Source organism: Lonchura striata, chromosome 3 (assembly GCF_050655825.1).
Source record: "Lonchura striata isolate lonStrDom1 chromosome 3, ASM5065582v1, whole genome shotgun sequence".
Lineage (NCBI taxonomy): Eukaryota > Metazoa > Chordata > Aves > Passeriformes > Estrildidae > Lonchura > Lonchura striata.
The window spans coordinates 90,110,994-90,138,725 of NC_140705.1; the positions used below are offsets into that span (position 1 = coordinate 90,110,994).

Sequence of the window (27,732 nt, forward strand, 5' to 3'; positions counted from 1 at the left end):
GGAAGGAAGGAAGGAAGGAAGGAAGGAAGGAAGGAAGGAAGGAAGGAAGGAAAGTTGCTGTCCCTCTGCTAATATGACTGTTCCTCTACTGGGAGAGTGACTGCCTGTGCTGGAACAGTCTCTTGTGAGGTTTTGGCTGCCGCAGCACCCAGCGCTGCCCTGGGTTGTTCTGGAGCAAGGTCTGGCAGCAGCCATGCTCCCAGGGCTGTCCCCAGGGCTGTTTGCATGCAGCCTCCCTGTTTTGAAGAGTAAGGGTGTTTACTGGCAGAGACTCGCGCTGTTCCCTGCCAGCTGGCCTCTGTGCCCAGGAATGTTCCCAGGCACACTTCATTTACTTGTATAGATAGAAGCTAATGTTACCAGCTATCATCTGTCCCTGAATCTCACAGCATGGGGCTGGACTGGCTGGGTGCTGCACACAAAGCTTTTGCAGCAGTGTCTTCTGCTGCATGGAGTGTTTATGGCTGGTGTTGTGCATGTTTGAAACCAGGTCAGGTTGCCTTCACTGAGAACCCTAACACCACCACCAGCTTTGTCCCAGACATATTTCTGCTGTAAGGGCTCCAATCACTGCTGCTATTGGGACTTCAGGAATGAACCACCCTTTATGGTCATGACTTTCAGTTCATCAGCAGTTCAGGTTGCCGTGCTGCATGTTCTTATTTACTTCTCATTAACATTAAGTTTACTTTGGAATTGTTGCTTCCAAAAGTAGGAATCCCAACCCAAATGAACTGAGTGGAAAATTTACACTGATTCTATATGGATAGGATTTTGCTGTAATTTCCTGTCATAGAATCACAAATTGGTTTGGTTTGGAAGGGACATTAAAGATCATCTAAGTCCAGATCCATTGCCATGGGCAGGGACAACTTCCACTAACCCAGGTTGCTCAGAGCCCCATCCAGCCTGGCCTTCAACACTTCCAGGGATGGGGGAGGCACAGCTTCTCTGGGCAACCTGTGCCAGGGCCTCACCATCCTCGGGGTAAAGAATTTCTTTGTAATATCCAATCCAACCCTAATCTCTTTCAATTTGAGGCCACTCCCCTTGTCCTGTCACTTCAGGTCCTTGCAAAAAATCCTTCTCCATCTTTCCTGTAGGCGCTCTTCAGGAACTGAAGGCCACAATTAGGTGACCTAAGGCCTTTCTTCTCCAGGCTGAACAATCCAAATTCTCTCAAGCTTTCCTCATAGGAGAGGGGCTCCATCCCACTTATAACCTTGGCCTCCTCTGGACTCTCTCCAACAGAGGTGATATCCATCAATTAACTCCCTGTGTTCCAGGTTATTTTACTTTAGATGAACTTCTTGTAGTCTTTCTAGTTATTTTCTTTCAATATCTTTTGTCCTTCTGAGTCCCACTGTATGATTTTTCTCCTCCTTCTTTGCTATTTTCCTCTTCTCATTCCCAGTCCATCTCTTTCTATAAAAAATCTTTGAACTTTTTTTGTTGTAGTTAATGAAGCTGTATTTGCAGAAGTTTAGGGCAGCAGAGATCACAAAAAAATAACAGGTCTAGTGGAAAAATATAATTTTTGCATGACAGCATCTCCTTTTGGATCAATAGCAGTGAGTCATATGCCAGGGGGTCTAGTTGGATGTGATTTCTTCTTTGGTGATTTGGAGGAAAATATAATGTATTTTAGGATTGTCATCTGTATTCTATTCAAAGACCCTAAGGATGCTTCAAAGACATGATTTACAGTAAGCTGTTAGTCATAGCTGAGACAGTCACCATTTTGTAATGTGGGAGTGATGCTGATATTTTGTATATTCTTTATTAGGTGTCTGTAATTACCCCTTACAACAGGGGTCACTAAACTACCACCTCTGTCACCTCTGTCACTAAGCCAAGGCAAACCAGACATTTTGGCTTATTGTAGTACAATTGTTGAATTTAGTTTTTAATTTTTATATGGATTAATCTTTTGTTGGATTTAATTTTTCATCACCTGCACAGTGATGTCACCTGCAGATAATATTGGGGCAGCTTCTTCCCTCAAATATAGTGGGTTATTTTGGGTAGTTGGAAATAATCATCAAGTTTTGTGTTCTCAGAAGAGCTGCTCAGCTTGGTGCAGGTGATTGATGTGCAAATAACAGACTTGGGGTGCTTTTGCAGGAAATAAAGAAGCAGGGAGCCCTCCATGGTCTTTAATACTGCTGCTTATATAAATGATAAGAGACTGTGGGTTTGAAGGCAAGGCTACTGCCTGATTTCTCCCTGGGAGCTGAACATCTGAAATGCTTACGGTATTAAAATCTGTGATTGCTCCTTCTGAGCAAGTTTCACTTAGATCCAAAGTGGTAGTAGTTCAGAACTGTTGCATTGACCTTGTTTTAAATTCAGATGTTCTTTCTATCTATCTATCTATCTATCTATCTATCTATCTATCTATCTATCTATCTATCTATCATCTATCATATATATCTATATATGCCCATTTTGATCCAGTTTTCTGATTTGGTGGGTACAGTTCCTTGGTAAAGACAGAAGCAGTTTCAAAGCATGTTGCACATCTCTTGTATCTCCTGAAGAGATACATTTTATTCTCCTCTGGACCATCAGCTCCACAGCCACATTAGCTGCCTCTATGAGGAGAAAAGACAAATGGACCCAAAGGAAAGTTTTAGGGTTTAATGAAACAGTAAAAAAACAAATACTAAGTTTTTAATGAAAGAAATGGAAATGAAAAGCACACAGTAGTCACTTCTTTATGATCCATTAATTCCTTTCTCTTGCTCTGCAGAAAGCACATGTGTTCTGCAGTAGCTGAGCTGATCCTGTTGGCAGATCATTCATTCATTGTAATGGTGCAGGATCAAGGATTTAGGAAGGAAACTGGGAATACAAGAAGTAGGTGAAATCTGCTGAGACATAGATCCAGCCATCTGCTATCTGCACATAAAATCACTTGCAGCTTTTCAAACCTCCATCTCTAATGGATTTCTTTGTTCTCACAGCCTCCCTTAGCTAGCTTTTCTAGTGACTCAACTTCTTATCTTTTTTTTTTGCCCAGATTGATTCACTGTAGATGCCACTTTTCTTGAGTCAAAGTTGTTTTTAGCTCTCCTGGATCTTCTCCCTGCCGTGCATCCCTCTGCCCTACGTGGTGAGAGAGCAACATTCCCTCTGCCTCTCCCTGTCTAGCTGTCGGCCATCACAGCTACACCCTTCCTTCTGTCACCTGCTTGTGCTGCCCTGTCCCAGAATTCCTGCTTAGTACTGGAAGGCACACATGATGACCCCAATGTTAGTCCCACTTTGGAGACCACCCCAGCATGCTCCAGTGGTGACAGCAAATGGATATGAGCTGTGGTGTCTCACAAATATCAAACCAAACACAATGTATTTATGTAGATGGCTTTTTGTATTCAGCATCAACTTTTCTTCAAAGAAGAATCTGACAATTTCTGTGGGCAAATTAATCACCAAACACAATAGGATCATGAACAGCAAAGGCTTTTAGGGAGCACTGTAATGTGAATAATTGTCATTGCAGCAGCACTTCCAAAATAAGAATTTCCAAATGATTTTATAGTTTTGCTACATAAGTCACACAGTACCCAGGTAGGCTCAAATCAAAGTATTTAGACCGTAGTATATTTGAGCTAAGCCTTGATTGATGGAAATTTTCATGGAACACGTTTTCTTATGGAAATTCAATTTTCTCCATGTTGTATTCTTCGAATACAACATTTGAAGTTGTATTTCTTGCAGATGAAGTGAGTGTGCTTGTTCATTGTGAAGATAACAATACAGCCAATGAATTGCATATGCCTGAGTAAACTCTAAACACACAAGCCTAACATGGAATATAAATCTAAATGTCTTGCACATGCTATGCAAATTCAAGAGTCTTCAATAGGGCCCTGTTTCACCAAGGAGCTGATTCCAGAAAAGTTGGAAAAAGCAGTGGAATAACTTTAACATTATTAACCCACATAAAGACTCCTGAATATAGTACAAAATCACTCATGTTGATATTGGCTCCCCCCTGGAAAGAAAAAGAGATCAAAGTTGTTTTTTTTTTTTCTTTTCCCTGAAAATATTAGCCTTGAGTTTGTTTTCAGATCTTTAATGTAAAATTGCATTTACTTTCTATGTTTTCAAGACTGAGGCATTATTGTTACTCCAGTTCAGTAGGCTTTTAATAATTTGTTCTTATACTCACATTTGTTTAGCTCTTTCTGAATGGCAAGGAGAAGATTTTCCCCACCAAAAATGGAGGGTCTTTTCAAAGGTGGAAATAACTTAAAGAACTGCACCTTTATGGTTATTCCTAGATTTGTTTATAAGGTTAGAGACCCATAAAGCATTCAGAAGTAGTTTAATGGGTAAGTTGATGCAGATGCTGAGAAGTAGTTTAACGGGTAAGTTGACATAAATTGCTGCATCCTGATACTTTGTTCACTTTCTGTTCTAGCATATTGTACTTTTGAGTTCATTGTAGTACCAGGTTACTCAAACAAGATAAGAATGCTCATTTCAACAAGAGTAGGACTAAATCTGTTTTTTTTCTGAAGAATATAGCACATTGTCTTTTATTGTTACAATTTCAAAATGGTGCCTGTGTATTCTTTTCAAAACACAGGGAATTTCAATGCATCTTAATGGGATGTATTTGTTTAATATCTGCAGAGAAAAACCCTAAGTAACCCTCTCATTTTGAGTTTCTGCTTTGTATTTTTGTTCATCAGGGACCACCCTGACTCCGGGGTTTAGCACTAAAACTTTACCAGTCAATGCACTGCTTCACTTCCAGGCAGAGCCTTACATGGGGTGAGAGGGTGTGAAAAAACCCTCTTCCATTCCAATTTTTCAGTCTAGAATTTCTACGTCCTTCACTTCCCAGGAGTGACAATCCCTTTGTCATAAACTGCTGGTACTGCAAAAATCCAGGCACCCCAGATCCTGGGTGACACCAGCAATTCTGTTCACTCTGCTGAGAAGAAATGCTGAAAATTCTCCTGCTTCCCCAGGGTCTTGAGAGACAGCTGGAAAACCACTGCATGGTCCATTCTTCACAACGCTTGAGAACTGAGGGGAAGCATCTCTGTCCAACCTTTGGCTCCTTTTTCCTGATAAGAAGAACCAAATAGCTGATGTAGAGGGAATGGTGAGAACCAGGATAGCTTCTCTCTGTCCTTCAAAGTTAGGACCCTCTCCTGCAGTCCTGATTTAGAAGGGAGGTCTTGCCTGAGTGAGGAATGCAGCCCCAAATGAGTTCCTTACTCCAGGATGTTAGTTGCTGTTGAGAATATTTACAAATGGGCTTATTTGATGAAGTGATTTGTTGATCCTAAGAAACTTCTTTATCTCATCAAGTCCACAGCACAGGAAATCTAATGTGAAGGTTTGGTCCCAGCAAAGTATGCTTGGCTTCAAGAAAAGAATCACACTTTGGAAAGAAAGGAATAATGGAATGTTAAATTACTAATGACTTTTGCAGCTTGTTTGCAGTTTGATCTTTCTATGCTGTAAAATTTATTTCAGTATTTAATTTCTGGGGCTTAATTTGTGCCTTAGCTTGGGTTATTTAAAAAAAAAAATTCCTTCTGCTTGGGAGAGTTTGTTTCCTACAACAAAAGAATAGTATTACAATAGATGGTTTGCCTTTGGCTGCCAGAAGCCCCAGCTGTTGATAGGAGGTTATTCTGCACAAGTGTGTAAATAATGTTAAGACTGTTAGGCTTCCTTGAAACTGTATGAAAACACAGCTTACCTCTCCCAAACCTCCAGTCCAGGGTGTGATTTTCTGTGTGCTACCTTGGCTTTGATAGGTCTGCTCACACACTTTGCTCAGATAAATGCTCATGTGCTTGACTGGATCAGATTCGTGCAGCTGTGTCTGCTGTGGGCTGCAGCTCCTGTAATCTTGCTCAAACAGTCTTTACATGAAGCCTCTTGCCAGTGCTGTGAATATGGACATGGGAAGCTGGAGCTCAGCATATGGTGCCAAGGCCTGGGCAGCCTGTGCTGAGCCTTGGCCACACATCACAGCCTCCAGGCAGCTTGCTGACATTAGATTGGCACAAGCTGTGGGTGCTGCTTTCAGGTGCCTCAGAGAGCTGGGACTACATGAGGATACTAGTGGGGTCACTTTGTATCCTTCTGTGGGGATAACAGAGCTTACTTGGCCCACAAGAGGGGCAGAGGGAGAGTTCCACCTGCTGACGTGGAGCGGGTGTCTCCATCTGTTTGTCTCCTGTTCCAGACATACCTGGATTTCTCCACACATGAGCTTGTTAAACTGCATACCTCATTCTACAAAAGGGAAGCTGACCTGTGGAGACCTGACATGATTTGCACAGGGTCAGGAATGGTAGAGCTGAAGACTGAATCAAAGTCTCTTGAAACCACACCAGTGCCTCAGCCACAGGGTCACCATTCCTTTGGAGAATATTTTCCTTTGGCTCTAGCAGCTTTTGCAGCTGCCTGGCTTTGTAGAGCAGATCCAAGGCTCACTGAAGTCACTGGGAGTCTACTTACTGATTTCCAGCAGGCTTTGGATCAGTCCCATTAGGTGCATTTTTCCTATATATTAGAAAGAACATGCTCCCATTACCTGTCCCAGTTGTGTGTTAGGGAAGCTGTAGGGCTGGAGATTAGTGCTGTTTCTTTTACCTTGTAAGGACCCCTGGCAACTCTTTGAAAACACTGATAGAAACCAAGGTCATTGCTCCCATCTCCCCACTGGAAATTTCTGCTCCCTCAGAGCACAGCTACATAAACAGCTGATTTGGCATTTACCACAAGGAAAGGAATGGAAACACTTGGCAGGGTGGTGGGAATGAGCTATTGGAAGTGATGGGGGTAGGGCCAAAACCTTGGAGCAGAGCTACTGGTGGTGGAAGAAGCTGTGCTGGATGCTGAATCCACAGTTTCTGTGGCTGCAGCCTCTTTGAAGAGATGGGAACTATCAGATGTGGGTGGGAAGGGATCTCTTCAACTGCTAGTAAAATGTTATGATCAGTGTGATCACTGATCACCCACTTAACCAACAGTTGTAAGTGAAGATTTCCTTTAGTTCCCCAGGGTCAATACTATTCTCTGCCATTACCCCAGACTGCAAAAATGTTGGGTGGGAATTCACTGCTGTTTTTACATTCCCATATTCCCTCACCTGTGGTAATACCAATTTTTCTTAGCGCCCTTGTCTCTGCCCATGAGGATGTCAATTCTGTTTTTTATGAGATCAGTGCCTTCTGTGACATGGTTTCCTGAGGTTTCCTCTGTGAGGGAGGGAGAAGGCTGAGCAGAGCTGAACACAAACCTGATGTGCACCAAAACCCACCAAAACCTGAGTTGTATTTCTGTTGACTGTATTTGGCTTCTGTTTTTACCCAAAGACCATTGAAACAGTCACTTAGATGAGGCTGTCTACTGCAACTACAGAACAGTCATTAGCTTTGTTTAAAATTATATACATGGACTCAAACAAAATTGTGCTCCTGGCAGGTTTTCTACCTGTTTGCTGGTCCTTCTGAGGACCCTGAGTCTAGATTCATCCCAGTTTGCATTAGATTCTTAGTCAATTGTTTGAGTTGGAGACCTAATTCCTTTGGGCCTGGGAGCCCTCAGTAATCAGCGGAGAAAAAAGGTACTTCCCAAAATCAATTCAGAAATTTAGATGGGATGTAAGTGCCTAAATGTCTTCAGTCATTTCTACTGAATATAAAGGGAATTCCGAATAGGGAAACTCCTAGTTTAAGCAGTTTAGTGAAGTGCCTGAAGTTAGATGAGATGGATCTGTGCGTTGGTGACAAGTGATTTCTCATGGACCTCACTAGACTTTCATGGAGCTGCTTAACTACAGATATGTTGTTTAATAAGGAAAAGAGAAACCTGTGGGAAAACAAAGAATATCAATAATCACACATACTTACAAAAAATATCACTAATCACGCATACTTACATCTGGCAATAAAGTTTTTGGAAAAAAATCAGTGCAGCAGCTTGTTGCCTTTGAAACATAATGCTATTAAAATGTTCAACATGAAGTTTCTATTTTTAAAATAGCAGTTGAAAAAAATGCACAAGATTAATAAGAAACTAAATTGAAACCATGTTGGTTCATAGGTAACACAGACAAACACTGAGTTAATGGGGAGGGCTGTGTGTGCGCTCCAGTTTGGGCCACTGCTTGTTTGGTTTTTATTTCGTCTTTCTTAGGAAGCAGAAGGGGGTAGAAATACCAGCCTGTTTAATCTCTTACTTCCTTTCTTTGGCTGTTGTTCAGTCGAGTTTATTAAGCCTTCTGGAACAGCAGCTTATGGCAAGTTAAGACATCATCTGCCACCCCAATACATAGGGAGTTGCTGATATAAACTGTTCTCCAGCAGAAATGGACAACAGTCTGCCCACAGAAAGGCCTTAAACACAAACAAGGGGTTATGTAGCAATCATATTGGAAATTGAGGTTTGAGTATTGAGCTATTGGCCTGGAAGGCAGAAATCACCTGACATAGGTGTCCAGGAGAACTGCAGATTTCTGTCTCTGTTGTTGGAGCAGATGCAGCTGAGAATAAGCAATTCTTGTCCAGATAAAAAGCAGGAGAGAGAAGCTGCACCTCCAAGGAAGTGTGTACAAAAGCATATGGGATTTTGTTCCAAGGTGACTGCAATCTCATGTTAATAACCACAGCTGCCAGCCCAGAGAATTTGATGAACTCAAGTCCTTGATATTAGATTAGAAAAAAGATATTGAGTAGGGAAGTAGAGTGTTGGTAGGTTGGACCCTGGAGAAAAGCTTTGGTTTTGTTGGCACTGTTGTGACCATTTACAGGATATCAAAATCTGTCCCACTGACTGCAGTGGATTTAGGATGATATTTGCCAGCAGCACAACAGTCCCACATGGCTTCTATTTTCTCCCAGATTATTAATTTTGTTTTAAAGTCTAAAGGAACTGTCTGGGTGGCAGTAACAGAAGAATGAGCACTGGAGGACCTTGTTAGTAGCCCAAAGGAGAATATGCAGATAGTGGCTTGGTTCAAGAATTGTTGGCAGCAGCATGAATGTTACCAGCAGAACTGTTGGAGCTGTGTATGGAATAACCTGCTGTAAATAAATGACACACAATGTCCAGAGAACATTTACATAAGTCTGTAAAATATTAAAGAAGTAAATGTAGGAAGGAACTAAGAACTCGTTGGAACTGAATGACAAGATAAAGCCAGGAGAATTTCTGCCCCAAGGCACTCTCAGTCAGCTCCAGCAGTCTCCCTCCATGTGAATATGACCTCCAGACATATTTCCCAAAACCAGGTTTCTGGCTATTCCTCTGAGGATGTTTGATTTTCAGTTGAACCCTGCATGTCTCATAACAAGCTCCAGGTCGTGGTTTGTGCTCCATTTCTTAGATAATGGAGATTGGGATAGAGTCAGTGATGAGAACCTTTGGGAAGGCCACAGATATATGGGGAGGGATCTGCTAGTGTTTAACAAGAGAACATTAAAGTCTTTCAGTTGACTGCTGCAATTACTCTGATTTTATGTATGAGCAAGTTACATAGGTTGCAAAGCTTCAATAACTTAAGCTCTGCAAAACATACACATGAAAACAGGAACACAGGTGCAAATTGCCTGATGGCAGCATTGCTAAATAAATTTTTTTTTTCTGGCCAGAACTGTCCAGAATTAAAGAAAAATAAACAAAAACCTCAGAATTTTGAGTGTTAGCTGAAGAAATCACATTTTTTTCTCATTGACCATATATCCTATTTTCTCAGACACTGACCTATTTACTCAAGCACTTTGAAGTCTCAGAGTTATTGTTTAAGTGTTATATGCTACTGGTAAAATTTGTTGGAAAGTAGAACTTTCTCTATTAGAACAAAATTTGAAGTTTCAAAATGAGTTTGCATACCCCATTGGGAAATCAGGCACTCAATGAAGTTGGAGTGTGTTGGGCACTCACAGTGTAGGGAATATTCTGAGAAGTTTTACTTTGGAAGTGTCAAAATATTTTGATTCTGAAATTTGAAAATACAATGTTTGATAGCAGTGATTTTCTATTATCATACCATAAAGTGTAACAGTGTAAGCTCACTGGGGTGTAACATTTTGCACATATGGTATGTATCAACATTTGTTTTCATGTAACAGATGTATGAGTTGAAACAATGAAATACAGTGATATGGTGAGAATAAAACATATGAGTCAAGATTAACTTGGAAAGTTAAAACATTCAGCTGTAAAACAATTTGGTTTCACAAAAAAACGGTCTTTATTATGTAAAAACTACTACCTCAAACTGCTCCTAGCTTTCAAGCAAGTTTCATTATTATAAGTGAAACCAGTGATGTCCAACAATTTCTATTGTGGCAGCTTCTAATGCTGTTAAACTTTTACCATGCATGCTGAAATCATCCATGCTGAGGGCTGCTGCAGGCTGGGCTTCCCTGGAAATGATCAGCAGAAGTGTTTCAGCAGTTTCTGAGGCTGAGCACAGGGAAGAATATGTAATTTTGCTTACATTAAAACACTACAACTGTTTCAGAGAAAAGTATTAAAAAGGGTACTGGGGTGGGTTTTTTGCCTCCCAAGCATCTGCCCTGGTTTGGCCAAGGTCATATCTCATATCATGTTCACACTTTCTCTATGTAGCTCAGGAGCTCTGTTGGCTCAAGGAGGGATTGGTGGAACCAGGGACTCATGTCTGGCTTTTTGTTTCTCATTTTTTTGCTGCTCAGATATGTAGGCAAGATTTGGAAGGAACAGTAGCTTCAAATACTTTGTGTTCTTGATTGATCTAATTAGGTAATTGTGCCCTCCTACTAAGGGAAAACCAGCTGATCTGCAGAAAACTCAGTTTGGTTCATGGAACATCTGCTGTTCTTCCTTTTCTGCCTTCAACCTCAAGTCCACATTTCGAGGCAGTCACGGTGAGATGATGCTCTCCTCCATGCCAAGGCAGAGCCGGCGGTGCCAGAGATCTAATCAGGTGGTGACATCAAGGACTGGCAGGGATTTATGTGAACATGGAAAAAGTAGTTCTCCTGGCTCTCCCACTCATGTGGCTGTCCAGAAGCGAGGTTTCAATTATAAGCAAGGCTGAAGTACATTTGTGTTAATGAGAAATCTGTCAGCCAAGGTGCAGATACTCCAAGAGTACATGTGATAGGATAATGTGCATGTTGCAAATTCATTTGACATAGCTGCTCACTTGAGTTTGGTTAATTAAGATGGATGATCCCTTTTGTCTGGGAAGTGGCATCACTGAACCCAAATGTCTGTGAGAAGTTTAAGATGTTGTGTTTCCTGGGCTGCTGGATGTCAGGATTTACCTCAGAACACCTGACCGGGGTCTGTGGGGGAAGGGTGGGTGGCAAGGTGCAGGTTGTCACTGCTAACATGGAACGGGGTGGCTTGACAACCCTGCTGCGTGAAAACCTTCAGAACCAATTTTTGGGGGATTTCTGAATGTTTTGGAACACTAAAGCTGCTCTTCCCTGCCCAGCTCTGGGTGCCTGGGCATCAGTCTCCTTGTGAGGCGGGGTTCTCTGAGGCTGTGGGGAGAGATGGGAGGCTGCTCTCTGAGACTGTGAGGGGAGGAAGTGGCTACCCTGGACTGTGAGGAGAGGAAGGGGCACTGCCTGAGCTGTGAGGGACAAGGGGTTCCCTAAGGCTGTGAGAAGAAGAGGGAGCCCTCTGAAGAGTGTGAGGAGAGAGTGGGAGCTCCTCTCTGAAGCTCTGAGTAGAGGACGAGGCTCTCCGAAGCTGTGAGGGGACACAGGGGCTGCTCCCGCCGGCCACAGCAGCCAGCAGCCCCACCCCAGAGTGCATCTGAGTGCAGCACTGAACTAACAATAGCTGAAGGATTTGGAATTAATTCCTACACTGTTTTTGTAAATTATTGAAATCCTTTCTTTCAAAAAGGTAATGGTATTTTGATTGGTTTATTTCTGTTGATAACTTTTACTTAAACAGGCAGCAATAGTCAAGATACTCACTATGAGTTCTTTTTCCTGAAACCTAATTTCTTCCACCCAGATGTCTTGTGGGAATCTCAATGCCATCCAACCATGAGCTCCTGTTTATAATTCAGCTTCCTGAGGGGAGGACAAGCTCAGCTCTGATTTGTTTGCACACATCAGGTCTAACTTTCTCCTTTGGGCTCCTACATGGCACCAAGGGACCTGCCACTCCTGCCCAAAGCCCTCCATGCAGTGTGGAATGTAACCTGGTGTCCAGGGCAGGCTGCTAATTACAGCTTTAATTTTATTGTGCTTAGGAGGAGACAGATATCCAAGCTTCCCTTACTTGTAAGTATGGATCTGAAGAAAGGCAGATAAGGTGTGCTGACGGATGGGACAGCCCAATGGCAAATTGCCCATCAGGTGAGTAAAACCTGCGACTGATGAGCCCCATGAAAGGGTGACTGTTACTAGAACAATACATATGGATAGATAAAACTATGTATCTACATATATATTACACACACACACACCCACCCACACCCCCCCCCCCCACGTATATGTATTTGTTTCTATGTGGTGTTAAGAGCATCAGTTCCAGAAGGATTTAGAAAATAAGAAAATGTGTGTTTTATATTATTCCTGTGTATACATTTTCTTACCTAATACATTCTTCATTTCCTCCTGAGCCTTCTTAAGTAAGTTGCTAATGTATATGCAATGCAACTTATAAGAAACTAATGGGTATCTAAATAATGTCTTGCAATGTCTAATTTTGGTGATAAGTTAAACCCCCCTGCACTTCATGGCTCAGAAACAACCTATTATTTTAGAAGAAATGATCTATTATTTTACAATAAGAAAATAAAAACAAGGGTATGCTCTTAGCTGTAAATACTGCAAAAATTATTTTAAATTTAAAAATGGTAAGCTGTGGTTTTGTTAGTTGCAAATTGCTGCAGCTCCATAACTTTGAAAGGGGGATCAGCTGATTTATATCAGTTGAAAATTTCTCTTGGAGTTCTTGATGTTTTATTCATAATTCTTGGATCACAGTACATTAGAAATCACTGTGGTGGATTTACCATAAATATTACGGTTCTGTGGTGCATTATTCTTTGAATAATCCCATTAATTTCAGAGGCTGAAAAGTACTCAAGAGGACTGATTCCACTGGAAAGAAGAAACGCTGATCAGCCTTGGACTATGGTTCTGGGAGTATCAGCACAGCCTACTTCCCAGTGTGGTGCTGAACTGAGCTCTGTAGTAGTTGCTCTGCTCCTTGTTCTGTGTGCTGTTGTTAACCCAGCTGTGCTAGGTTCAATACAGCACCTCTTGGGATGGGCAGTAGCCTTTCCACTGACTTATCAGGCATGGGGTGTTCAGGGATCTTGAAGGAGATCAAATAGCAGCTAGCAATGGTGTCTGGCCTTCTTCCAGCTTTAGTTATTGCCTGTAGTGCTTATACAACCTATTTGGTACCTAATTTTTTCTCATTTCATAAAACAGAGAGTGACTCAGCCATGCTATGCCACTTGGTATTGTTTGTATATTTTCACTTATCTTTGTTTCCAAAGGAGCTAAATCCAACAGCTATCCAGTTACTGACCTTTTCTATATGAGTTTGTGTCTCCAAAGGCTGACTGTTACCTTTATATGACTAACCAAAATATGAAAGTTCAAATCCTTGTTCATTCTCTCTTAAAATGTTCATTTTTCAAAACTGGGACAGATGTTTGGTGCCATTGGAAGAAAAACCTGCAAAACCTGGAACAACAGTAAGGTCGATGTTAAGGTACTGATGATGTTTCAGAAATGGAGCTGGTTGAAATATTTCAGATTTTAAGATGTTGTTGGTCTCTTCAAATATAAATTTTGGGCAAAGAAAAAAAGCAATAATAGAAATTACTACAAAAAATATTTCCATTATGTAGTTTACATATTTTTGCACTCATAAGATTTGAAAAGGGGAGACACAGTTGATCAGGAGCAACCAAGTGTCAAAGGCACATGAGTTTGGTACTGTAGATGCTGAATGTGTTTCTGCACTGATCACTGAAGAACACCAGACATCCACCATCTGGAGTTTGGTAGCTCTCATCACACCAGGACTGTGCTCTCATTTTTCTCCACTTCCACCAGCAGTTTGTCCTGCTTGCTGAGTTTTTTCCTTCAGGTTATTTGAGGGAAACAGGTGTTTCCCAGGAAGCCTCAGTGCTCACAGCCCTAATCGTTGTCTCTGGCAAATGGATCCTTTGTGCTGTCTGGAGGATTAATAGAGGGTTAGGTGCTTAAAAAAATAAACAGTGAGTTCAAACAGTGGGAAGGAGTGAAGCTGTATGTGGCTGATGAGCGAGGTGATGTCATTTATTTAGCAGAGGTGATACAGTAGTCAGAGATGCCATGAGGGGAAGGCTCCTTTGAAGGAAACAGGAGAGTTATGAGGCAAACCACAGAGGAGCTGTTAGTGGCTGATGGAAAAAGGTTGTTGGGTTTGAAAGCTCGGAGCTCAGGTGCAGTGCAAGAGAATAGGGGCTCATTGTTAAGGCAAGGATCAGCACTCCCTTTTGTTCTGTGCCCTGCCCCCCTCCTCCTCTGGCACTACAATAATAATATCTTGTCACTCCTAAGACATGCTGGCACAGATCGTGTTCACTGATGGATGTTCGCTCAATGGACGTACAAAAATGGTTTGTTTCTGTTGATGTATGTCTTTGCAGGCTCATCTAATGGGAGTGTAAATAAATGAACCCTTCAGCAGGGATTTCTTTCACTGCAGTCCAGTTTAACCTCTGAGTGCCTTGCTGTCAGGAGTCACTCCAAATGCTTTACTGCCTTATACTACTGCTGCCTTTTTCTGGAGTTTCATGTATTCCATTTGCTGCTCATTTGCACAGGCAACTTGCTATATGTGGATGCAATTAATATTTTATAATGAGTATTTAGTAAAACAAGACTGAGAAATTAGGATGAGCACTCAAGGAAGGTAAGAGCCTAATGTTCACTGAGACAGTTAAAAGGATTTCCCATTATTTCACCCAGGGGTGATGACAAGCTCTTGAGATTAATTTATTTCAAGTTGTGTGCAAGACCTGGTTTGTATGAAGTTGTGAATCATAGAACTGGAACATTTTCCTGTGGTCAAAATACATAAATACTACAGTGGTACTTTTCCTCAAGACAATGGAACTCAAAGACATCTTCAGAAATCACGCAGAATGAGTGTATAATAGTGATAAACCAAAAATAGCTTTGCAAAGAAGGCAATCCCTAATGTATTATTCTTTGGAGATTTTTTCACCATAAGTATGTGGGAATAGAGTTTTGAAAGGAGGTCAGCATAGTTTTCATAGCTCTGTTTTAGAGTTTGAAGTGCTCATGTTTGGCACACTTTGCCTAGCCTGGAAGTGCCATAATCTGTTATTCTGCATTTAAAGAACCATTTAATGGTCACTGACCAAACCCCATTTTGTCAAGTCTCCGCTTAAAAAGGCTTCTCCAAAGAAACTTGTACACCAGCAGCAAGGAGCTTCTGGTGAAGATGGAAATGGAAGGTAACAGGCCTAGTGCTGACAGAGAAATTTCAATTGCTACTTGGAAAAATTACAAAACTAGTTGCAGTTTTCCTACCATTTCCATTATCAGTCGAATCAGTCATGGAATAGGATATGCTTGCACAGTGAGAGAATGTCACACAGCTACAGAAATGCTCACCAAGTGCAGAGATCTGACATGATCCGTGTAACCTCCTAACAAGTTGTGTGTTGGGACAACATTCTGTTATATCATACATCTGCAACAAAGACAATTAAAAGCAGCCTTCTCCCACTTCAGTGTCAGGCATGCAAATGGAGATACAAATGCCAGATTTTGCCAGGAGACCCAACTATTGACAGACATTAGCCTTTCCTGAAGTGCTTCTGCTAATTCTAATGCCCTCCGTTCTATTTGGAGTTTTCAATGCAAATGTACTCACTAAGGGAGAAAATCCTCTTTTTCAAATATGCAATTTATTTTTCAGCCTATGTGTTTGCTGACCCTGCTAATAAAGTGCAATTTAAATGCTGCATTCTAGAATGGGGAACACTGTCCCTCCATCCCTTCTCTTATGTGTTTATTGTAGTGAAAATGTAAGGACTTTATTGGAAGGTTGGCCATGAGGACACTGGAACAGAGCATGCAGTATCTCCATATCATTCCTTCATTATTTATGGTTGCAACGTAGTACATGATGCACCAGATGTGCATAAGAAGAAGGAGGGGTGCAAATGAGAACTTCAAATGACTGTGATGAATAGTTGAAAGTGAACAGAGGGGCTTTTAAGGCTCCTTTAAAGAAAGCCTAATGTTCTGCTTCCCTAAGCAGCAGGCTACTGATGATGGAAAAGTCACAGACATACCTACAGAGATTTGGGAAGCTCTTGTTTCAGTAGGTCTTTATGGTAGCTAAAAAAATAGAATTCCTGTGCTCCTGCCAACTAGGCTGGTGTGTCCAGCTCACTTTTCTCCTTTCCATTTTGCTCTATAAGGACAATGTGCAATGACTTGGACAGTGCTGAACACCAAACCAGGTCTGTCCTTCTTTAGCCACCCTCCTAAGACTAGGTCCTACTTGTGAGTGGCACTTCTCCATACTTGAGCAGTGCCATCTCTGAGGACTTCTGATTCTTGTTCTGTTCTGGTTCTGATGGTGGCATAAAGTGCCAGGCCCTGCAAACTATGAATCTTCTTTGCCTTATTAAAAAAAGTGGTGATATTTTCTTAGACATACACAACCTGCACTTCCCTGATGGCATCCTGGAAATCCAACATTAGTATAAATCAGGAAGGAAAAGCCTTATATCCTCTTCCTGTATCACCCTGTTATATAACAAGCTTTCTAAACTATTCTGAATACAGGCTAAAAATTACTGGCTTTTCCAACCAACAAACTCCTTGATTAATTTTTTTGTTTCCCTTTTTGGTAACCTGATTTGAAAAATACAGCAAAAATGTCACAGATGCAAAAGGTTTTTTTTATAGGAATTCTTGAAGCTTTTAACTGAGTCTGTTTTCTGAGCACAGCTAAAATTGTTTAGAGCGGAATCAAACAGCCTTTGTGCACTCCGGGTTCTGCGGGATCACATCTCTGAGGGGGATGCACTGTGTGGATGCCAATGTTCAGCTGACACTGAGCTACTGCTTCATGCTGTCCCCCCATGGGCTTTTTCCCTTGTGCCACTTCCACTTTCTCCATGGTGGTGGGTGTGCTTCAGGATGAGCCCTGAGTGTGGCTGAATCCTGGAGGTGAGGGGGAAGGGGATCTGGGCAGCCTGTGGGTATTACAGAGAGTGGGCAGTGAGGCATGTAAAACACCACCCTGATGTACAACCACCCCGAGCAGCAGCGCTGCCTGAACTCAGCATTTCCTTGGTTTGTGCTGATTGAACTGATAGAAACGTGCCCTCAAAGAGCTTCAGCTCCTAAGTTAACACCATTCTTGTGAGGGTGAATTCATCGCCAGAGCAGACCACCCCTCCTCGCACAGGTCTTTAGGAAAGGGTAAAGCAAATAAGTGCCATGGTGCCGAAATCAGAGCAATGGCTGATGGAGCCCCGATGGGGAGAAGAGCCAAACAGCCTGAATGAAATGTCAGTAAGCATGGAAGTTAAAAATACACTTCTCAGACCTTGAGGACACTCTGGGGACTACAAATCTATATTGATACTAGACTTCAAAAGTTCCAAATAAACAGCAGGATTTTCTCAATGCACAGAAGTGCATACTTGTGATGTCAGAGCAATGTTATTTCTGCACTGCAAATCTCAAGGCACATGCCTTAAAAGCCAGTCCAGATAAGTTGCAACTTATTTAATTTACATTTATAATTGCTCTTATTTTATTTTCATGTATCATAGAAACGTAGTTTTAGATTCATACTGTGATTCCCAAATTTTCATCTTTCTGAAGAGAATGTTACTCTCTTTAGAGTAGAGCTTGTGTGAGAGCAAGTGATTCATACTGTGATTCCCAAATTTTCATCTTTCTGAAGAGAACATTACTCTCTTTAGAGTAGAGAGCTTGTGTGAGAGCAAGTGATCTTTCTGAGGGTTAATATTCATTCTGTGCTAGATGACCTTGGACAATTGAATTAGGAATGATTACATTGATTTGCTTTGGGAGATACTTATCCACAGATAACAGTGAGCCTCTAAAACCAGACCTTTTCTGAATGTGCCTCATTCTAAGTGTTTGGAACACCAACATGTTTCTTGTTTGAATACAGATGGCATCCCAGTTCTCAAAAGGCTTTGTCTTTTTACTATAGAAAAAAGAGAACTGTAGATACCATTGCCTGGATGGAAATTGCTGAAAATAGCTGTAAGTCTGCTTTTTCCCTCTGTGTTACACACAGGAGTTGCTTTTGTGGATGTATTTTAACTTACTTAGATTTGTCTAGGAGAACTTGGAAAGACTGTAGTGTATGGAGAACATATTTTATATTTGTGTCTTTTTGGTCTAATAGTAAAGCTCAGATAGAACCAAACTCATGACAAATACCATAAAAGAAAATCAAGTGTACAGATTTTTTTAATAGTAAACAGAGCCTGTGGAATATTTTTCCATGATATAAAATCCTTAAATTAATTTGTTGTAGGATGAATTAATCAATGACTGTAGCTTATGTGTAGATCAGAGTGGTGAATTGTAACAGTACTCTCAGAGGTAAAAACCCCGAGCACTGATCTAGAGTAAGCGGAAGAGGTTGTATTTATGATAAATGCCAGCCTCCTAACAGGGAGCCAAATCACATATTTTATGAGTTTGTGAGTGTGACATTTGACTGCTGCTGGAAGAACAACCACACTCATGGCAGCAGAGTTTAGGCATAGGTTGATCTGAGTTAAAATAGCAATCTGCATGGCTTCATGGGAAAGCTTAATTCTGAGAACATGAAACTCCTGTTCTACACATGCAGGGAGCAGCATTCTCCTTGTGTGACTGTTTCAGTGTAAAAGGGAACAGCCATATTTAAGGGGGAAGGAGGAGAATTCCATATATATTGTATGTCAGAGGACACTTCACTCCCCAGAGCATGAAGAAACATGCCCTCTATAACTGTATTTTTAATACAACCAAACTCTTTGCATGAGGACAAAGCTCAGAAATATTGCTGAGTTTTTCCATGTGCGTCCCACTGTTCAAACTCCCTTAGTTAATCTCATCTCTGTGTTCAGTAGGATGTGGGGGCTCTGAAGTGCTGGTAGCACTAAGGGGAGCTGCTTTTAGAGCTGGATTTGAGCTCTGTTACTGAGAACTCCTTGGAGGGTTGGGCACTGCAAAGTAGGACACTTGAAAGCCAGGTGCTGGGGAAAGGGAAAGTGCTGCATGAGCAAGAAGTGAGATTATAAATTAGAGTTCAGCTCAGCACGTTTGGAGTCACATTAATAGCTTAGGGGTTTGTAAGAGAACACCATCAAGGATTCAGAATTACAGCCAAAGTGGAGGGAAAGCATAATGCTTTAGTACCGTGTGATTTATGCACCAAATAAGTTAGAATTAGTCACCAATGTGAAGTGGGTTTGGAAATATTAATAACCCTTATCCAGCACTTATTGTATGATGATCAGCTACAAATCTTCTTTGAGCGAAACGGGAAGTAGCCAAATCCTTTCTCCCTGCATATGGGAAGTACTCATGCTGTTGTTCAAGGGCTGCCTGGTTTGAATTCTGTTTTTTTTTTTCTTGGGGTGAGGCCATGGATTGCTCATGGCAACTTGAGCATTTCCAGTTGGCTCAGAGTACACATGATGCAGATGGGATAACTGTGTGGAACTGGGAACTCTCATTTCCCTGGGCTGAAGCAGTGTACACAGTTCACTCATTGGAATGGGCATTTTTGCCCAGAGAGGGCATAAAAAAGGTGTGAAAACTCTGTATGTTGCAAACTCAACATTGTTGCTGTTCATGGTCTGACTATTTTGGTCCTGAATAACTTTTAAGATCTTTTTCCTACTTTTTGTGGTTGTTTGAAGTGGAAAACTTTCCATTAAGGCTAAAATTCTGTTCTGGTTGATGCTTTGCCCATTTGTATTTGTGCCAAAACCAGTACAAGTTTTGATTTCTTCTGAGCATCTGTCAGCTGGTGACCCACCACACCTTCTCTTGTGTGGCCTATATAAACCAGTGCCGACCAAAGCTTCAAAGAGTGACTTCCCTCCCTGTAAGACTCTACCTCACACTTATTTCCAATAAGCTGCCATCCTCTCAATTTTCCACAAGCAACATGTAATTGAGCAGTAACCTCAGTGTATGAAAATCTGTGTGGCAGATGAAAAAAATATCATTATACTAGAGGCATCTGGAGTGCAGTCATGGAGTGTAAAGAGCTCAGCTCCTGTAGAAGCTCTTTCATGGATATTTAGAGTTTAGGACAAAAAAAAAAAAATGTTTGGTGGAGGTGAAATCCTTACCAACCCAGGAAAGAGGGAGAGCTGTTTGAGGAAACAAATGTTGAAGTGGGCTGCTAGATCAGCCAAGTGTGAATGGCCAAATTTGCTTAGGTTGTTGAGGGTGTTGTGTCCCAGAAAATGCAGAGTCCATAAGACACAGGGAGTCCTGTGCATGGCAGAACAGACTTTAATGCTGTGCCATAAAAGGATATCTTTTGTTTCATGCAGCCTTTTTTATTTTAAATAAGTGTTTGGCATTGTTTTGTTACCTGAAGTCACTCAGCTGATATTTAAAGCAGCTTTTTGTTGCAGACTTGCTGGACAAGATGTAGTTGTTCTGTGTAAAACATCCTGGTGAGCTGAAGCACAAGACTGTGAGAGATACTCAGCACTTGTTCTTTGAGTCCATCCTGAGAAATGTTCAAGCCTTCCCTTCCCTGAGAGTGCACCAAGGAGGTTGTTGTGGTTGCTGGGAAGCCAGGAGTGGAGATTAGAAATGGTTCCTGCTCTTTTCAGTTTAGCTGAGCAGGCCTAGAGAGCTGAAGTAGTTCCTAAACCAAGAGTCACGTGTGCTACCTCAGCTGTTGCCCAGACAAGTTGTTCCAGAGGACCTTGGAACAAGCTGGAATATCCACATGAAAAATCAAGCAAGAATCCTCTTAGTTTAGTCTTACCTTTTCCAAACTGACACGGAAGTACTTGCAAAGCTCTTCAGTAAATCTTTTCCTGGGATTACTTTTGGGAATAATGATTGTGGAATCAGAACCATAAAAGGCATTAGAATTCTCTTCCTAAGCAAACTTTCCCTGTGCACATCTGTGGAATGTGATTTTGAAATGCCTCAAATTCACACACACAGCATCTGTCACCATTCCCTGTGACCTTGATCAGGAGCATTTCTCTTAATGCCTGTTTTGCTTCCAGATAAGCAGAGCACCTCCCATTGACCCAGGCAGGTCATTATCCTCTTTCCCTTTATCAGGAATCCTTCAGCCAATTAATCACACACTGCTCTGCAATCTTGAGGCTCAATTATGCCTGGACAAGTGTTGCTCAGCTGTTCCTCCTACTACAGATGTGACATATCCTGAGATTAGCTCCAATTCACAGAAGTCACTGATCCCATATCAGGCGCTAAGAAAAGCAGGGCAGTCTGGGAGGGAGGTGACACCATCTTGGAAACATTTTATCACAGAGTAAGTGAAGATGTCTAAAAAATCCTGCTTGCCACCACCACATCACGGCAAGTCCTTCTCACTGGCTGTTGCCTCTCAGCCTGAGACAATTTACCAGTATTTTCTAGATGAGATGTCATCAGACTAATAAACTGTTAGTAGTGCACCGATGACAGACAGTAGCTAGTTCTGCTTTGGGATAGTAGATAGCTTAACTTGGAATCCCTGTGAGAAACCTATTTTCTTCTCTTTTGTGAAAACCTGTTTTATGCACATCAAATAGCTTCTAGTTTTATTTTATTTTCCTATTGTTACCATTTGCTTAGGATAGTCCATCGTGGATGTGCAAGTGAAATATTTTGATGGTATTTTTTTTTTAGCCTGAAAATTCTGCCTTAAGTTTTTTGTTTTAGTTGTTGGTTGTTGGGGTTTTTTTTTTTCACTAGCTCTGGCTTGAAACACTTAATTGTTCTTAGAGGGCCTTGGTCAGAATAAATTATGTAGCCCACAGAAGTACTATGTGACACCCACTGAAACTATCAGCAAGCTGTACCTTATCTTGGCAGTGTGATTCTGTGTTTGCGAGGTTGTTCTTTGTAACCATTTTTAGCTACACAGAAACTCAGGCAAACATTTAGTACAGATGCTTGCAATTCTATAAAATTGTGTTATTCTTTTAAAAAAATGGCCTTCTGAGTTCTATAAGCAGACCTTGTTAAAAACAAATTCTGAGTTTTGAATATTTAATTATGATTCCTCCCATTTTTATTTTTCAAAAGCTCATTTTTGAACAAGATAAGCAGATGTTGAATATGTAGTTGCTTACTATGGAAAATCATAAAATCTGCAGAATAACTACCCTTTATCACTTTCAGGCTTCAAATGAATTCTCTTAGAAACCCCTATGGAATGAAGGCATTTGCATTTCCCCTGTGGATGGTGCCACAGAGAGTCAGTTGGCAGATAGGATCTTCTTCTGCACCCTGTCCCTGCCTGGGGGCTCTTTGCACACTGGTGTGAATGCAGGACATGAAAGCAACTTAAATAGGATTTGGGGCTGTAGAAGAACAACTGGATTTAGCTGGGGCTGAGGCAGCTGTGAGCACACAGCAGGACTGGGTGTGAGCTCAGGGCTGAGCTGGAAAACGTCTGTCTTAAAACACCCAGAAATTCTGTCCCTGGTTTTCTGCAGAGAGAGCCATTGCTGTGACTTCTCACACTGGTATCTCAATTTGCAATATAGACCAAGCCTGTTTGTGGATCAGATATCACAGCAGTATTGCACCAGATATTGCAGTATTTGCATTTTTAATGGCCTTTATGGATCAGATTCTCACATACAAATTCTCACTGACTAGTCAGTTCACCTTGTGGGTGAGTCCAACTGTGTCAAGACTCTGAAAAAGGATTTTTACTTCCAAGAGTGTCTTGCAATCCAAGTATGGGGCTACAGGAGTCTGATGTGATAGATTTGCTGCTTAAAAAGCTATTTGCATCTTATCAACAAGACACAGAAAACGGAGACTGTGTAAACATGCATGTGTAAAAAGGATAGTTCACTTGAAACTTGTTGCATTTTACTTTAATTCTCAAAATTATGAGGTAATCCTTGAGTATGGCTGATTCTTCAGTAGCAAATACTGTATATTTATCTATTTTTTATGACACAGCTATTTGAATTATAACACTTCTATTATTTTGGCTCTCACACAGAGAATATAAACTGCCTCTGTTTCTGCAGCTCAGAGCTCTCCAACCATCCCCCTCCCACATCTTAAGATTAATTAAAGGGAACTTTAAACTCAAACACATCTCAAAAAAATCCAAATAGAGGTGGTCTCATCTTTAAGATGAAGAAGAGGATTAGAACTGGAGGAAACTGAAGTTATTTTGGTGTTTTATAAATAATCTTCCAATCTTTCCTATCACTTGCCTCTTCATTTCTTGTAGGGTTACTGCTGGATTCTGCTACTCTTTTTTTTCCCAGACTTTCTGCTTTCTGTGGTGATCAGCTACAGGAGTGGAAAAGAAGCGGGAAAGATGAAAGGAGTTACAGACTCCTAAAGAAGGCACAAGAAATTTCTAGGGATGCAGGTAGGAGCAGGGTGTGCAGTTCAGCAGGGGGGGGGAAGCTAATTTGCCATCTAGTCCCCATAGGAACAGGCAGAGCTAAGAATACAGCAGGTAGGACATCTGGCTTCTGATGAGGAAAGTAAAGGACACATTTTTTGTATCAAATCCTGAAATTCTCAACCTCTTTGGCTAGGAATTAAAGTATTTAACATGTAATCTGAAAGGGGGTTGTGTAGTTTGCTTCTCCAGTGTTGCTCTCCAGTGATGCATCTGTTAGTCTACTTGGGGTCTTAGCAAAATGAAGAAATGCTGAATAAAGTTTATTTCCTCTGTGGCCAGATTTTATCAGTGTAAAAGCATGTCCTTTTATTTTATTACCATAAGTTCTAAAAGGATCCCTTTCTGCTTGGAAAAAGTTACATGTTTTTCTTGTTTTCAATGTATTTCACTAGTTTTAAAATACAGCTTTAAAATACAGCTTTACTTATGGTCTGGGCTGTGAGAACACCAACACCACTTACCTTTCACAGGTGGGGATGTGGAGGTGCAGAATTATCAAGAAAACCCCAGGACCATGCTTTAAATCAGGATGCAAACCCCATGTTCTCTGCATAACCCAAGAAACATCACCTTTTTGGGGACACTTAAAATTTTGTTGAATTGACCAAGGAAAATATTTGTGTTCAGACTCTCCTAATCTAACAGGTGTGACTGGATGTGATTTAGCACAGGGTCTTTACTAAGTTAGGAAAAAAAAGACAAACCATGTGATATCTAGTATGTAAACTGCAATAAAATGAAAATATTTCATTCAAACATAAAAACAAAACTGAGAGCTTGACCTTAGAATGAATTATGGTGGCAAAACACTACTGTGAGGTGAGGTGAGATGAGATGGGGCCCTAAATTCAGAGTCCCTATTAAAGTGTCTGTCAGTTTAAGGAAAATTGCATTCTGTAAGTGGTCCTGTAAATATCTGTACTGTTTTCTTCTGTGAAAACATCTCATTCGTAAGTCCTGCTTCTCCTTCCCTTTTTTTCCCTGGAGGAATGATGAGCACTGTTAGTGGTGATTGTACTTTGCCTTTCCCAAGTTCCATGTTTCTGGATGGATGTAGCACGGATTTCACGAGATTTTCGATTAAGGCCCTGTGAGCAGATGCCAGCATGTGTGTAAGCACTGATGTATGCTTTTCTCCTCCTCTCATTTAATACATTGCAGCATCTGAATACAGAGGAAATTAGAGATTCAGATTTGTACTTCTCAAAGAAAAAAAAAAAAAGGGGAAAAATACTGAAAGAAAAAAGAAAAAGAAAGGGGGAAGGATCCCACCAAAATTGCTTTGTGATTCACTGTGGGGTCATGACCCTGTCCTGCTGAGATTTCTGTTCCAAAGTAGTAACTTGGTAGCTGGAGTTTTTTTAAGTGGTTGTTGATTGGCTTAGCTGTAAGAAAATCACATTTTCCTGAAACTCTTAGGGATACTTTAAATGGGTGGATTATCCAGCTGCCTGATTAGAAGTTTGGGTTATGTAAACACCGAGTGTTTAGATTTAGGCTTTTCAGTTGAAGTCCAGGCAGCTGTTTGCACTTAACTCCATCAAGAAGCCCAGTTAATCAAAGAGCAGGAAGGATTTTTTACCTTCTTAAACCCGTGTCATTATTTCTGCTGTCCAAACCCTTTGGAGTTGGGCTTGTTGCAATGTAGAGCAAGGTCTTTTGGATGTTCTGCTGAGGAAACAGGAAAGAATGGATGGGGTTTGGGTTAGTGAGATGTGGTGCCTTGTGGATTTTTCCCTTTTGCTATGACATAATAATTTTTCCATTAGTTGAAGTCAAACTTGACTTTTTGAGTCTTGGAGAGCTGCTCAGAAGAGAAGGTGGAGGCAGATCCACCTCAAGGCTCTGGCTCTGTCCTACACATGTAACAACTCCAACCATGAGGATCTGTGGAACCTGTTTACACTGGATTTATTTTAGGGCATTCTTGACAGTGTGAATAGGTAGCAGAGTAAGCAACTAGCTTAACACTTCAGGATCCAAGCAATGAAAGAGTCTTTGTATAGTGAAGAAATAGAGCCTTTCTTCTCCAGGAAAAGGAAAAAAAAGGGAATAAGGAAAAAAAAAAATCTAAAAAGTTTGTTTATTTTCCTGTGTTCTGTTTTATCCATTACCATTTTGGAAATTTAAAATTTCAGGAGAAGAAAACCCCTCAAAACTCTTTGTAAAGCAGCTTCTCTCAGTGGTTGTCTCTTTACATTCCTCTTCTGATTGTTGCAATTATAACTTTATTAATTGTTGATTTCTATTTCTGACATTTTTCTTTATTTTCTAAGTCTAGGGGTAGCCAGATGAAACAGGGAGCACTTTAATGTGCATCTATAGCTTGTGTACTTGTGATTAGCTGAAATTAATTTCTGACTATTTGATATAAGTAAGATTTGCTGCCTTTTCTGTATGCTCACAGTTGCACTGTATGCTACGGAAACCTAAATATATAATGTATTATGAATTTTGAAAGTTCTAAACCAAGTTTGGCAGTGAGAAGCAAAGCATATAAAAATATTTTATTTTTTCTAAAACCATATTCTCCAAATCTTTAAAAATTGGAAGCTATTATGTAGTTCTGACCATTGACAGTATCACCAGGGAGCTTTGGTGATGCTGTTAGCACACAAGTGATCCTCCTGAAGCCATCAAGGTCCAGCTGTGATTTTTTATTTTTTCACCCAGAGAACTGTGGTTTCATAGGGCAGGCATTTCTCTATCAGTTTAGTGGATGATAAAACCAAGACCCATAATTTCAGCCTGAATTACTAATCAGTGTCATATTGTAATTATAGAAAATATATTCAAGAACATTGTTGCTAAATATTGATTTGCTTTTAATCTATAAAATAAGCCTTAATTTATATTTTATAATGTAGTTATCTTTCCCTGTAATTACATCTAATGTTTATGATGTTAACAAAAAAAAAAGTGTGCCAAATAATTTTGGAGAAACCCTAATTTCTATCACTGTGTGGTGCCTGGGGACACATCTGCTCCTGTAAGAACTGGAATAAAACCCCTACAAACAATAAGCATATGGAAATGCAATAGGCAGCAAAGGACTCTGGTGAAAAATTGGTTTGTCTTTGCTGACATTTCATTGTGTCATTTGATACTGAGCTATTGATCAATATTTGCAGACAATTTAAAGTGATCAGATGGTCCTGTCAGGAAAACCAGAGAGTTCAATGATCCTTTATGTTTTCCTTCAGCAGGGGCAAGATTATTTAGAAGGGTCTGGAGTGGCAGGACAAGAGGGAATGAATTCAAGAGAACAGGCTTAAATTGGATATTAGGGAAAAAAATCTTCCCGGGCGGGGGGGGGGGTGGGCACTGGAACCAGAGAAGCTGTGGCTGCCCTATCCCTGGAAGTGTTCAAGGCCAGGCTGGATGTGCCTTGGAGCAGCCTGGTCTGGTGGGAAATGTCCTTGCTTGTGGCAGGGGTCTTGGAATGAGATGATCTTTGACGTCCCCTTCCAACCCAAACCATTCTGTGACTCTGACACTGCCTGGTCTCTTGGAAATGCTTCCACCTTATACTCACCAGGCCACTTTATGTCACCATTGCTCCACATACAAAACATGTTTGAAGCAGCATTAATTAAGCAGCAGGCAAAGATGCACTTTCCAGCTTGTTATAGACCTCAGCCTCCCAGAAATGAGAACTCAGAATTGTCCTTGCATGGCTCCTTTTTGTTGGGAACATCGCTCTTGGTTTTTTACCAGCCAGGTGACTCTGATTTCCAAATGCAGGAGATGCCTGGTCACGTGGGTCCCCTGGGTCATTAGTTTCTTTCAGGCTGTTCTCCCTAGGCTTTAGCTGGAAGTAGATGGGCTGAGGAATGATTTCAGTAACATTCTCTCCTTTCTCTCCAACTTTTGGGACAGTTGCTTAGCAGCCACCCAGTGGGGAATGGTAGCAAGCCAGTCCTCCCTCTCTGCAGGCAGGCTGTGGCCAATAAGTAATGTCGTGCTTGCCAAGATAAGCGTAAAAAAATCTCATGCTTGAGGGCATAAGACAGTCATTGCAGAAGTCAAGCTGGAGTCCCTCCCCAGAAGTGCTCTAGCAGTACACAG

The 27,732-nt window shown here is 41.1% G+C and overlaps 1 protein-coding gene across 17 annotated transcripts in view; it reads left to right on the forward strand.

Moving 5' to 3' along the window:
- The window catches only part of BMP2 (bone morphogenetic protein 2), a 223,189-nt gene that overhangs the window by 111,023 nt on the left and 84,434 nt on the right, over positions 1 to 27,732 (forward strand). For 14 of the 17 annotated variants that reach the window (XM_085577012.1, XM_085577008.1, XM_085577011.1 and 11 more), the window contains one exon: positions 12,242 to 12,347. The exons of 2 other annotated variants lie outside the window; for them this stretch is intronic. The gene's annotated coding sequence lies outside the window, so the exon portion shown is untranslated. Of the gene's footprint in view, positions 1 to 198; positions 12,348 to 27,732 lie in introns of those variants that run through there. One more of the 17 variants, XM_085577001.1, reaches the window with a different exon arrangement.